Genomic DNA, 15,000 nt, shown 5'->3' with positions numbered 1-15,000 from the left:
AATGTTGGCAGTACTAAAGTGATTACCCCAGAATTAGTGATAGATAAAATTGAAAAGAAATGTGGTGTAGGATCGGTGCTAGCGTGTGTTCCCAAGAATGATAACAATTATGAAGTAGAAATGCGGGAAAGGAGAAATGTAGGAGAAATATCAGGAGACGGTTTATTTATACAAGGTAAATCCATTAGTGTAAATGAACTAGTATCAGTAATTACCAGGCTTCTCACAAAAGAAATCAAAGTTACTCAATTTTATTACGGCACAATATATACACAAGACAAACAGATATATTTCACAGCACAGGACAAACACTCGACTGTACCACTGACAGTCACATATAACATGTAAAGTTAATGTTAAAGCGCAAATATAGCGTCTAGCCATTAGAAATGATAAATATATTCATCCAAACAGCTCGAATAAACACATGAGCTAGCCGCCAAGCCAACGGCCGCCAAAAAATAAACAAACAACTGTGTTGAACAAAGAATTAAGCAGATTAATTTTAACTATCATATAAACAATACACAATTTAAGCTTGTTAATCTAGCATGCAAGAAATAATATCAAGCAAAAACTAAATAATTAAAGCAAGCAAGGAAGAAACAATATCAACCCTGAACATAAACTTTTCTCCATACAAGAAACAATATCTCATATGAAAAGAAACCGCACCCAACAGTGTGAACAATACTCACTGAAAAGAGTCCCTTACCTGCAATATAAAATTAAAATATTAGTACATATTAATATAAATAAACCTAACTACATCTTAACCAAACAATCTTAAATAAAACCAATACATATTAAGGAAAATAAAATAAAAATAATCCAAATTTTAGTATGGAAGAAATAATATCAACCATAAACTAAAAAAAAAAAAAAAAAAAAAAAAAAAAAAAAAAACCCAAAGGAAGTATGGTAGAAACATGAAATTCAACCATATCTAATCCTTTAACTCCACTTGAGAAATTCATCTCAAATGACAAGTTAACCTATCTAAATTAAATGAGCAACCCTTCTTTTAAAATATAAACCTAACTGCCTTGTACCTTCACAATTGAGATGTAACCCACCATCTTTATAGGCAAATAGCCCCACCTTTGGCTTTCCACATTTCAAAAAATATCTATACGAATGAATGAATTCGACTTCATAACTCAAACATAAATTTAACAAAGCCATATTAACATCCTTTATCTTTTGACCCGTTTCCTCAAAATCAACAGGACGAGGAAGAATACCAGACAAAGCAATAACCATAGAAGGAAACAACAACTTGGCGGTAGAAATTAAATTACAATAGGCAGACTTAAACTGATCAATAGATAAAATATGAATATCATTGGTACCACAATGAATAACTAAACATTTATAACCTCCATAAATACTCCCCTTGTTCTTGTTAAGCTGATAGGTTATTTCTCCAATGGAAGCCCCCCAAAACGCATAAACATCCGCATTCTCAAGCTTCACATATTTTGCGATTGAGTCTGACACTATCAGAAAAGTTCCTGGTTCTACAAAGAAACGATATAAATTAGTAACCTAACAAGGAAACACTCTTCGACATCATTTGCGAAACTTGAAGTTTCTGTTCCAAAGTAAATTCTAAATACTTTTTATAAGCATCACTATGCCAATCTCCATGAAGTTGAATTAATTCCGTAGAAACCTCAGCATCAAAAGCTAAAGTTGCCCCCCCCCTCTTCTTAAACTATGAGTAGAGTAAAATAAAGAGTTACGACCTGTTTTTTGTATTAAATATCGAAGCTTATTTTGATACTCTTTATAAGTAATGGGTAGAATGCGCCCCTTTTTAACTTTACAAAATGCAGGATCCTTTTTAACCGCAGGAATAGCTTTGATCATATTCTTGTATGCATTAACCGGACATAAAATACTTCCCTGAATACTAGAAATGGGAATTCTCAACTTTCTTTGTCCAAACTGAATTGTTTTAGACCATTTCAAAATAATTATTAAAACATCATTCTCAATAATAATATCCCCTCTACATAATTGCTTATTTTCATCAAATTCTTTTTCTGAATTTGGAACAAGATTAGATTTTCTACTCATCATAAAAAAGGCTAACAAAAACAAACTCCAGAAAGTCTTATCCTGAGTGTCATCTAAATCCATAAACTCATAAATTTGTTTTAAAATCAAAGGAGTTATAGGGAGCGCTTTCCTTGGTAAATAAGGATTTAATCTCTGTAAACCTTTCAATGTAAGTTTTAACGAAAAACTTTGTAAATAAGGAAACTCCAAATCATTGTATAAATGCAATAATCTTACTCCATTTAAATAATTTTTAATAGAATTCACTGATTTAAAAGACCTGCTCAAAAATTGAGCATACAAACACACAGTATTCAAAGATGCTGGTAAAAATTTAAAACCAAAATAAATACAAAATGTTAAAAAAGTCCTCCACTGAACTTTAATGTTTTCAAAAGTGCCATGAGCAAAGGCTGACTTGCACGATGTCTGTTGATCCACTTTCAACAAATTCAGCTGTAAATCTACAATAAATTACCAATCTGAAAAAGACCTGAATAGACAAATTTCTCAAAACATTTACCTAATCTCACAACAGGCAAATCATAAAATAAGTCTTCAAATCTTGAATCAGAATGCCATCTTGACAAAATATCTGCTGTTCTATTTTCAACTCCAGGAAAATGAACAGCCTTAATTTCAAAATTATACTTTGCAGCATAAAACAAAATTTCTCTTAAACAACATTGCATATATGCATCTCTAGTACAACCAGAATTCAAAACCAACACCGTAGATTGATTATCACATCTCACTAAAATCTTTCTATTTACAAAATGCACACTCCATACTTTAACACAAATCATCAAAGCAATCAATTCAAATTGATTTATATGTAAATTCAAATCCATCAAAAAGGAAGGAAATTGAACATGAAAAAACTCTCTTTTTTCAAGAAACCAACCTCCACAACCACTCAAAGTAGCATCCGTCTCCAATATTTCATCTGGCTGAGACCAATCCTCTAAAGCCATCATAGAAACACCATTGTAAGACTTTAAAAAATGATACCACCAAAATAAATCTTTCCTTATATACAAAGGAATAATATGGTCACATTTGTCATCTGGTAAACTACGAAGCCAAGTAAGCAACCTAGAAACAAAAAGCCTTCCTGGTCTTACACAGTTAGATACAAAATGTAATTTACCTAACAATGACTGTAACTGTTTAACTGTAGCAACCAGTAAATTTAACCAAGTCTTTACCAACAATAAAATCTCTTCCACTCTCTCAGTTGTTACTGAAATTGTAAGTTCCGAAGTGTCAAATTTCACTCCTAAAAATGTCATAACCGTACTTGGAGAGCTCGCCTTCTCCACTGATTCTTCAAGACCACAACTGTCTAAAAGTCTACCTAATAAATCAAATACAACATTTGCATCTTCTGATTTTTCTGCTCCAGCAAAATCATCTAAATAATTTAATAATAAATAACCAGACTGCTTCATCATGTAAACTACAGATGAAGTCACTCTCTGGCAAATATGAGCTGATGACCTAAGTCCCATACTTAAAACTCTATCTACAAAAATGTGATTTTTCCAATGAAATCCAACAAAATTAATATCTCCAGGATCAATTGGAATTTGGCGATAAGCCTGCTTCAAGTCCCTCTTAAAAATACCACAATTTCTACCTTTTAACTTAATAAGATTAACAAAATCATCTACAGATGGATAAGTCAAATTAACTGACTCACCCAAATAAATATCTTTATCAATACCTGCATTAATACAATTTTCAGAAGGAAAACTTAAATCTAGTATTACCCTTCTTTCACCTGGTGTACTCTTTGGAACTGAATTTAAAGGAGATAACACTAATGAAGAATATATAAAAGGGTTCACTTTTAAAGGCCCAATAACAGCTTTATATTCTAACTCCTTTTTCAAATACTTCAAAATGAAATCTGGAAAATCTCTGGCCCCGCTATGATTACGCGGCTTTTTGATATCTACTATATCACCTGCTGTATAACCAATAGGAAAACCAAATTCTAATAAGTCACACAAAATGTGATCATTATAATCAACTAACATAGATCTAAAAAATTCTATTTTTAACTTTGAAAAAACTGGTATTCTACAACCTTGATAATTCGGTAAACCTGACAATTTAATTTCTCTCTGAATATCCACAAAATACTGCAAATCTAAAGAATTAACATTCAAATCACAAATTAAACACTTTTTGTGTTTATGACAAAATTCATCAATGTTTAAATTCAAAGCTGATTGAACTGGTAAAGATTTATTTACCACCCTTTTACTAGAAATTCTATAATTATCATTATTAACTGTACAAGTATCAGTTTTAGAAACCTCCATTGACTTAGAGAATTCACCTTTCTCAATCAATATTTTGTCCTTATTTGAATCTAACAGTAACCATTCAGGATAAAAAGTATCTATCACTTTTGAATTAAAATTCCCAATGCTATTAACAGCTTTTTCTAATTCTAGTCATGGCATATGAGGACAAGCCGATGAGCTCTCTGGATGTTTCATTTTAGCCTTATCCTCCCTTAAACATGTGGCACAAATGTGCTGTACAAATCTACTTTTGCCTGCAATATCCAAATTATGTCCATCCTTCGAAATATTACATTTATTTCTCTGATACAAAGGACAATACCAAACTTTTCTATCAAAATTCTTTTCAGACGATTTATCTGAATATTTACTTGCTGTTTTATTCAACAATTTCTTTCCTATTAACATTCTAACCTCTAACAGAGAAGTATCATCAGACCATACATTCTCACCTTTTTCAATCAGCTTTACCCATGCTGCATAAAAATTTAACAGTACAGACCATTCAAATTCACTAGCATAATAACAAATTTTGTTCAACAATGATAATCTACCTTCTCTTTCTTTTTTACTAATTTTACAATGCCTTATAATTTCTAGTTCTCCAGCACAAAACTGGCTCATAGTTAGCTGTCTAAACTCCACAGCCTTTCTATTTGTAAACTCATATTTAAGCTCAGATTGAGGCCAGTTCATCTTAATTTTAACTTTATCATGGGGTCTATCTTTGATACCTGATCTGACCTTCTTTTTCTTATGCTTATTTTTCTTTTTATGAGTAGTTTCACTATCAGAATCAGAACTAGACAAAACATTTGGCTCTGACCCACTATCCGTACTACTATCAGAACTTGAACTACTACTTATAGAAGAATCAGACTCTGAGTTAGACTCTGTGGCTAGCATTTGTTTCATATGTTTATCTACAATTTTCTTAGTCTTTGTATCTTTTCTCAAATGTTTAATATTTAAATTAGAAAGTTCATCACCTTTGCTATCTTTAACTGAGTCTTTGTCTTTATCTTTACCTTTACCTTTATCTGTATCTTTGCTTTTTCCTTTATCTTTTCCCTTCTTGGACTGTTCCACCTTCTGCCGAGTTTCTCCTTCTTCGGCTTAGAAGCCCCTTTTAACTCGAGCTCCTCCAACTCCTCCAATTCCTTCATTCTCTTCTCTATTTCCTGTCGTAATTCCACCTTTCTCTTCTTGTTCTTCATTACTTTCTCCTTCTTCTTAACTTCCTTGAGTTTCCTCACCAATTCTTTTGTTTCTTCATCAGTGTCCGACTCCTCGGAATCCATATAAATCGAAAGACGGTCTTTCAGATCTTCAAAATCCGCCTTTGACATACTGTCATTTCCACCAGTCGCACCTTGCACAAGCTCGTCACCAACCTCCGATTCTCCTATAAGTGCATCGGACTGCATCCCAGTTGATCGAACACTTTGTAATTAAAACTCTTCTTAACACGCCTGGGTAAAACTGCCCGGAATTCCTGGTTAGCGCTACTCATGTAAATAATTTCAATGAAAAATTTCAAAAGTTACTCAATTTTATTACGGCACAATATATACACAAGACAAACAGATATATTTCACAGCACAGGACAAACACTCGACTGTACCACTGACAGTCACATATAACATGTAAAGTTAATGTTAAAGCGCAAATATAGCGTCTAGTCATTAGAAATGATAAATATATTCATCCAAACAGCTCGAATAAACACATGAGCTAGCCACAGTATACACAAGCACATCTTATAAATAAGTACACAAAATACATTAAAATTCATAACTAACACAGTTGTATGCGGCGGGTGGGAGGGTAAATAATTTCAATGAAAAATTTCAAATGTACCGCGAATCCCGAAACAAAGAAATATGAGCCAGTCCATGCGAAAAGGTACAAAAACGAAAAATTTACGAAATTCTAAAAAGTGTGCATAATTATTGGTAGTAGACTTGTGATTTATAAAACACATTTACTTTCCCTCATATCATCAAGCTGTGAGCTTCACGCACCTGCGAGTGTTGAGACCCCCCCCCCTCCCACCCCTAGTTTTATCAAGATTTTTAGTGAATTATTTCATATATTACAATCATTTTCAAAGTACAGTTTAAATGGCTTGATTTGCCAATTGATAACGTTAAACCTGGTAGCAGTGGGGATAAGGCTCTCGCTTACGATGCGGATATCAATGCAATCAAACAGGGCAACGGTTCGAATCCCGTGCAACTAAGGTTGATTTATATAATATTAAATAACTTAACTTAACTTAAATTTCAATTTCTAAAACACAAGATGTCATAGTTTTTGCATTTTCCCTCATGTTTTAATGTTGTCTTTCTTTCTTTAAACCTGTAGAACTGACGGAAATTATTGACTTTTGTCTCTGTAGTGTCATAATTTTTTGTAGTTTCTGGTCGGTATAGCATTAGTCCGGGGAACAAATGATTTTACACTTGCTCAAATACCAAAAATTCAGATATTTCTACGTCTTTTTCGGTTTTAGTTGACAAATTCGGGATAGAATTGACAATCTTATGAATGTTTACATTTATGTAATTTTTTTTCGGATAAAATCGTTTTTCAAAAATACTATAACAAATTTTGATAACGTGTCCTGTAAAGTTTACCAAAAGGACTTTTTGTACCTTTTCGCATGGACTGGCTCATATCATTTTCAAAATCACAAAAAAACAAAAAAATCGAAATTGCCAAAAAGCAATGAAATATCGAAATACTTATAATACTTCACATCTAACGTTATAATTTAATGCAAATATTGACATATAATTATCCCTAGCAACTAAAATTCTCCCCTTAGCAACCGTACACCAATCAGCAAAAAGTCCATATTCCAAATATTTTAGCAACGATTTGAAGTTTCAAATGGATTCGGCATCTCTCAAAACATCTAGTTTGCAAAAAACACATCTAAAATATGTTGATTTTTTAAAAAGTTAGGGCGAAATCACTCTTTTACTATACATAGGCTTTCCTTGGTACTTTCGCCGATATCACCTATAAAAAAATTGAGCCAGTCCATGCGAAAAGGTACAAAAACGAAAAATTTACGAAATTCTAAAAAGTGTGCATAATTATTGGTAGTAGACTTGTGATTTATAAAACACATTTACTTTCCCTCATATCATCAAGCTGTGAGCTTCACGCACCTGCGAGTGTTGAGACCCCCCCCCCCCTCCCACCCCTAGTTTTATCAAGATTTTTAGTGAATTATTTCATATATTACAATCATTTTCAAAGTACAGTTTAAATGGCTTGATTTGCCAATTGATAACGTTAAACCTGGTAGCAGTGGGGATAAGGCTCTCGCTTACGATGCGGATATCAATGCAATCAAACAGGGCAACGGTTCGAATCCCGTGCAACTAAGGTTGATTTATATAATATTAAATAACTTAACTTAACTTAAATTTCAATTTCTAAAACACAAGATGTCATAGTTTTTGCATTTTCCCTCATGTTTTAATGTTGTCTTTCTTTCTTTAAACCTGTAGAACTGACGGAAATTATTGACTTTTGTCTCTGTAGTGTCATAATTTTTTGTAGTTTCTGGTCGGTATAGCATTAGTCCGGGGAACAAATGATTTTACACTTGCTCAAATACCAAAAATTCAGATATTTCTACGTCTTTTTCGGTTTTAGTTGACAAATTCGGGATAGAATTGACAATCTTATGAATGTTTACATTTATGTATTTTTTTTTCGGATAAAATCGTTTTTCAAAAATACTATAACAAATTTTGATAACGTGTCCTGTAAAGTTTACCAAAAGGACTTTTTGTACCTTTTCGCATGGACTGGCTCATATCATTTTCAAAATCACAAAAAAACAAAAAAATCGAAATTGCCAAAAAGCAATGAAATATCGAAATACTTATAATACTTCACATCTAACGTTATAATTTAATGCAAATATTGACATATAATTATCCCTAGCAACTAAAATTCTCCCCTTAGCAACCGTACACCAATCAGCAAAAAGTCCATATTCCAAATATTTTAGCAACGATTTGAAGTTTCAAATGGATTCGGCATCTCTCAAAACATCTAGTTTGCAAAAAACACATCTAAAATATGTTGATTTTTTAAAAAGTTAGGGCGAAATCACTCTTTTACTATACATAGGCTTTCCTTGGTACTTTCGCCGATATCACCTATAAAAAAATTGAGCCAGTCCATGCGAAAAGGTACAAAAACGAAAAATTTACGAAATTCTAAAAAGTGTGCATAATTATTGGTAGTAGACTTGTGATTTATAAAACACATTTACTTTCCCTCATATCATCAAGCTGTGAGCTTCACGCACCTGCGAGTGTTGAGACCCCCCCCCCCTTCCCACCCCTAGTTTTATCAAGATTTTTAGTGAATTATTTCATATATTACAATCATTTTCAAAGTACAGTTTAAATGGCTTGATTTGCCAATTGATAACGTTAAACCTGGTAGCAGTGGGGATAAGGCTCTCGCTTACGATGCGGATATCAATGCAATCAAACAGGGCAACGGTTCGAATCCCGTGCAACTAAGGTTGATTTATATAATATTAAATAACTTAACTTAACTTAAATTTCAATTTCTAAAACACAAGATGTCATAGTTTTTGCATTTTCCCTCATGTTTTAATGTTGTCTTTCTTTCTTTAAACCTGTAGAACTGACGGAAATTATTGACTTTTGTCTCTGTAGTGTCATAATTTTTTGTAGTTTCTGGTCGGTATAGCATTAGTCCGGGGAACAAATGATTTTACACTTGCTCAAATACCAAAAATTCAGATATTTCTACGTCTTTTTCGGTTTTAGTTGACAAATTCGGGATAGAATTGACAATCCTATGAATGGTTACATTTATGTAATTTTTTTTCGGATAAAATCGTTTTTCAAAAATACTATAACAAATTTTGATAACGTGTCCTGTAAAGTTTACCAAAAGGACTTTTTGTACCTTTTCGCATGGACTGGCTCATATATAAGAGCGTCCTGTATCCAGGTAACAATTGACCAATCAAAATAAGGAATACTCGGAACAATTTCTTCCGAGTAAATGTAAACAGTGATTCACGTGGTAATTATCCATTTTTATAAAATCAAAAATTACACATTTAGAATTGTGTCAATTTTCAATATGAGCATGTACGTAACAGATGAAGAAATAATTGATAGATTTGATAGAATGGGTGTTGAAATAGTAACTGACATTAGGAAAAGAAAAATGAGCAGTAGATCGAATGTATATGATGGTACTAGGGTTTTTAAAGTAAAATTACCACCTACACTTGCCTCAATACCGTATTCTATGAAATTTACAGTTAGCGGGAAGGAAACAGCATATTATAGGGTTATTCATAATGACCAGGTCAAAGTTTGTTCGGGTTGTTATAGTGCTGAACATTTATACAAAGATTGTCCAGAATTTAAATGTTTTAAATGTGGTCAACAAGGACATATTAGTAAAAACTGTTTAGAGAATAAGTGTAAGAATTGCCTAAGGCCATACAGTGATTGCGATTGTTTAACGAGGAAGCGTTATTTCGGAGAAGGATTTGGTCATATACCCGAAGGAAAAAGAAAAACACCTTGGGGCAGAGTTTCGGACCACAAAAGAAAATACCAAGAAATTATCACCAGTAGTGAAGAAAACAATACAGAATTAAAAGAAAGTGAAAATGACTTGATTAGTGGGAATACGTTAGATGTTGGTCCCTCAGTCATAAGTTCGGAACAGGGAACCAGTGATGATGTGAAAAAGTCAAAGGTGGTAAAAGTTGTTGCCGATGTACACACAAGTGATATCATGTGTGATGATATAGAAGCTAATGGTGAGGATTGGAATGGAGATGACGTTAACAGAAATGATAATGGTAATGGAGATGGAGCAATTGGTGATGGTATTGGTAATGGAGATGAAGATGATGATGATGAATATACAGACGCTGATGAAGCCATGGCAGATGATGTAACAGAGACCGTTGATAACGCGTCCGAAAATGATGAAAAGACAAAGATCGCGACTGACAATAGTGAACAGACAAAGATCGCGACCGACAATGGTGTAAAGACAAAGATCGCGACCGAGATGACGAATAAAGACAGTGAGCAGATTTCAGAAGGACATATTGTAACTGTTAATAGCAATATTAGTAAATGTAATGTATTGTTAAGTACAAATGAAATTATGAATGAAAATGTTTCATGTGAAACAAATGTTAATGATGAGAAAATTAGTAACATCCCCTCTCTGGAACAAAAATGCAGCCAGGGAGGAGATGATGGTGTATTTGATGAATTAGATGAAATAAGTATGGACACTGACCCATTGACTGATGAAGAAAGTGAGTGGGCTAGTGTAGAAGACAAATGCAAAAATATATTTAAAAAAAATGCAAGACGAAAGTCATTGAAAGTTAAGGTTAATGTAAGAGCTGCTATGTTGGCACATCAAAAAAAAAATAGAAACAAATAAAAATGGATTGTAAATATTATATAATATTCAATATATTTTTTATAGTAATGGCTATGTTTAATGTTATAAGTCTTAATTGTAACGGACTTTGTGATAGCAATAAGAGGAATTGTATTTTTTCATTGTGTAATGAAAGATTTTATGATATTATATGTTTACAAGAAACATTTTGGAATGATTTGTTTGTAGAAAGAATTAAAAGAGATAAAACTATTTGGGATGGAGATATTTTTTATAGTAATAGTGGTAATAACCGTCAAGGTGTTGCTATTCTTGTTAGTAAGAAATTAAAAAACATTTTTTTAGAAGTGGAAAATGATAATGGAAGATTTATTCATATAAAAGGGACAATTAATGATAAATTAATTGACATTTATAATATATATGCACCAAATAATGTAAATGAAAGATATGAGTTTTTCTTAAAGTGTAAACAAAAAATTAGTAAAGGAAAATATGTATTAGTTGCTGGAGATTTTAATACTACATTATCAAGTTTGGATAAGAGTGGTAAAACCATGCATTGTAATGATAAGGCTGTAAAATCCTTATGTAATTTTATGCAAGAAAAAGAATTACAAATGTATATGATATTTGGAGAAATAGAAATGTTAATACAAAAGTTTTTTCTAGAAAACAGGTTGTACAAGGGTTTTTAACCCAAAGCAGAATAGACTATTTTCTAGTGTCATTAGATTTAAAATCTTGTATTAAGAATATTCATTATAAGGATACTAGTTTTAGTGATCATAGTATCGTCAGCATGAAGATAGATTTTTGTAATGTAGAAAGAGGTCCAGGTGTGTGGGTTTTTAATAATTCATTTTTACAAGATGAGTTATTTATTGATAAAATGAAGAGATTATTTGCAAATGAAATTGGGTCAGATTTTTATGTGTCAAATCCCTTAATTTGGTGGGATAATTTAAAATTTACAATTAAAAGATTAAGCCAAATTTATGGCAAAGAAAAGCAAAAAGATTTAAACAGGGAATATTATAAATTGCAGAATAAAATTCAAGAATTATCAGTAAAATCTGCAAATGGTATTCAGATAGACAGTGAACAATTTTTAGAATTGCAAACGCAATTAGAAGATATTGAAACATACAAATGTCAAGGTGCAATTTTAAGATCAAAGTCACAGTGGGCTTTAGAAAGTGATAGAAATACTGCATATTTTTTGAAATTAGAAAAGTATCGACAGAATAAGAATGTGATAAGTGAAATAAAAGATTGTGATGGGAAAATTGTTACAGAAACAAATGATTTACTTGATGTTATACATGATTATTATAAACATTTGTTTTCTTGTGTTAGTATTGATATGCATTCAGTTGATGAATTATTGAATAATGTTAATGTAAAAATTGATGATGAAGATGTAGAAATGTGTGATGATGAAATTAGTATTGAGGAAATTGAAAAATCCTTAAAAGGTATGAAAAAAGGGAAAACACCTGGACCAGATGGTATAACTGCAGAATTTTATTTGTATTTTTTCAATGAATTAAAGCATGTATTACTCTATATTTATCAAAGTATTGAGGAAAATGAAGAATTATCTAGATCTATGAGATATGGGAATATAAATATAATTTTTAAAAACAAAGGTGATCAATCAGATTTGAAAAACATGATGTTATATTTGTTATTCTCGTGGTGTTTTGTGTGTTGCTTTTCGGTGTTGTGTCGTTGTTCTCCTCTTATATTTAATGCGTTTCCCTCGGTTTTAGTTTGTTACCCCGATTTTGTTTTTTGTCCATGGATTTATGAGTTTTGAACAGCGGTATACTACTGTTGCCTTTATTTAGGCCAATTAGCTTGTTGAATGTTGACTACAAAATACTTGCCAGAGTAATGGCAAATAGATTTAAGTATGTACTACCAAAAGTTATTTCACCAAATCAAAGCTGTTGTATTCTAGGAAAAGATATATCTGATACAGTTGTTAGTGTTAGGAATTTTATGGATTTCGTAGAAATGGATGATATAGAATGTTATTTATTAAAATTAGATCAAGAAAAAGCATTTGACAGAGCTGGACACGAGTATCTTTTTGCAGTTTTGGATAAATTTGGATTTGGTAATAAATTCAAAAAATGGATAAAAATATTTTACACCAACATTTTTAGTTCAGTTAAATGTAATGGATTTTTGACTCCATACTTTAGATTGAAAAACTCTGTCAAACAGGGGTGTCCCATTTCGGCTCTGTTATATGTTTTGTTAGCAGAACCATTGAGTATTGCTATTAAGAAAAATTGTGAGATAAGAGGTGTTGTAATACCAAATACAAATGTTGAAGAAAAGGTTTTTGTACATGCTGACGATACAACTTTGACCTTAGTGGACAAAAATTCAGTTAGTGAAACATTTCGGGTACTAGAATTGTACGAAAAAGCATCGGGTGCAAAATTGAATAAAGAAAAATCAGAAGTTTTAGCACTTGGAAAAGGGAAAATTTGTTCAAATGATTTAAAAATTTGGAAAATAAAAGAATGTGATGAAGTCTTACAGTTATTAGGAATATGGGTGGGAAAAAATAAAACATTATGTGAAAAATTGAATTGGGAAGGTAAAGTACAATCAATTACAAAACTCCTGAATTTTTGGAAAATGAGGCATTTAACTCTTCATGGAAGAGTAAGTGTTATTAGTGCCTTACTTATGAGTAAACTGTGGTATACATTAATGGTTGTAAATATACCTGAAAAGTATTGCATACTTATAAAAAAGAAATGTTTAGAATTTTTATGGAATAATAAACCTCCTCTTGTAGCATATGAGGTTATTATCAATAAAGTAGTTGACGGAGGATTGAATTTTCCTGATATTATGCAGAAAATGTATGCTTTTAGATTAAAATATTTGAGTAGACTGTTGGATGAAAACTACTGTGCTATATGGAAACAAACTTGTCTTTATTTCTTTTCTAAGTTTGAAAATATGAATCTTGGAATTGAAATTTTATTCTGTGATCTCCGAAATAGAAAAATAGATGCATTACCAGAATTTTATCAAAGTCTGATTTTGTCATGGCAAAGTATTTGTGAAAATGTAGATATTGAAGTTAATTCAGAAAATGTTTTTGATATTCCGCTTTTTCTAAATCCAAATATTACAAATGGTAATAAAATGTTATATCTTAAGACATTTATTGAAGCAGGTGTATGTAAAATAAAAGACATCGCATATGAATGTAAACCAGGTTTCTTGAAAGAAAGTTATATTCAAGAGATTGTATTAGAAAAATTTCCGGAAGTTTCGGAAAATAAAATGTTACATGCAGTTAGAAATGTGTTAGAAACAATACCTGATGAGTATAAAGTGCTAGTTGAAGCAAATGTGCATGTTAGTAAAACTCCTGTGTTAAAACCCATGATTAAAGATGGCGTCCAAATTTGTTCACTTCCATCCACGACGAATTTTTATTATCGAATGCTTGTATCAAAGCTTTCTAGAGAACCTAAATCTGTATCACGATGGCGTTTGATGTACGCAGATTTTGACCTGAGAAAGATCCAGAAAATCATGAATTTTTCTTTTTTACAAAGCGATTGTCGCGAGGTGGCATTTAAAGTTTTTCACCGTATTATATTTACAAAAGAAAGGCTATTTAAATGCCGTATTACAAAGGACTCACTTTGTCCTATTTGCTCAACTCTACCTGAGAATTTGAATCACCTGATTTTAGAGTGTACGATGTTAACTCGCTTCAATGATTTTGTAAAGAATTTTTTACACAATATTTTGTATAAGAGTTCAGGCAGTTATATAAATGACCTTAGTTTTGAGTTCATGTGTATGTTTGGTTTGACAAAACAAAATAAATATATTAATTACTATTTTGTAAATAGTGTATTAGCAATAAGAAGATTTTGTATTGTAAAAAGACGAAATATTGCAATGTTAGAAAATAAGATTATAGACATAGAACAATACTTTAAGTCTACTCTGGTTAAAAATGTGAACTATGCTTATGAACATCATAAACGCAACAATGCGCTACAATTATTTGAAAAGTATTATAGTGAAAATAATCCAGAATTAATTATTAGAGACAATCAAATTCAAATTGATTTCTAGTGTGATAATTATCATGTGTTATTAATTGTGAATATATTACATA

The sequence above is a fragment of the Mytilus galloprovincialis genome, chromosome 5 (assembly GCF_965363235.1).
Source record: "Mytilus galloprovincialis chromosome 5, xbMytGall1.hap1.1, whole genome shotgun sequence".
NCBI classification, from domain to species: domain Eukaryota; kingdom Metazoa; phylum Mollusca; class Bivalvia; order Mytilida; family Mytilidae; genus Mytilus; species Mytilus galloprovincialis.
Note: the sequence above shows the minus strand (reverse complement) of the source record.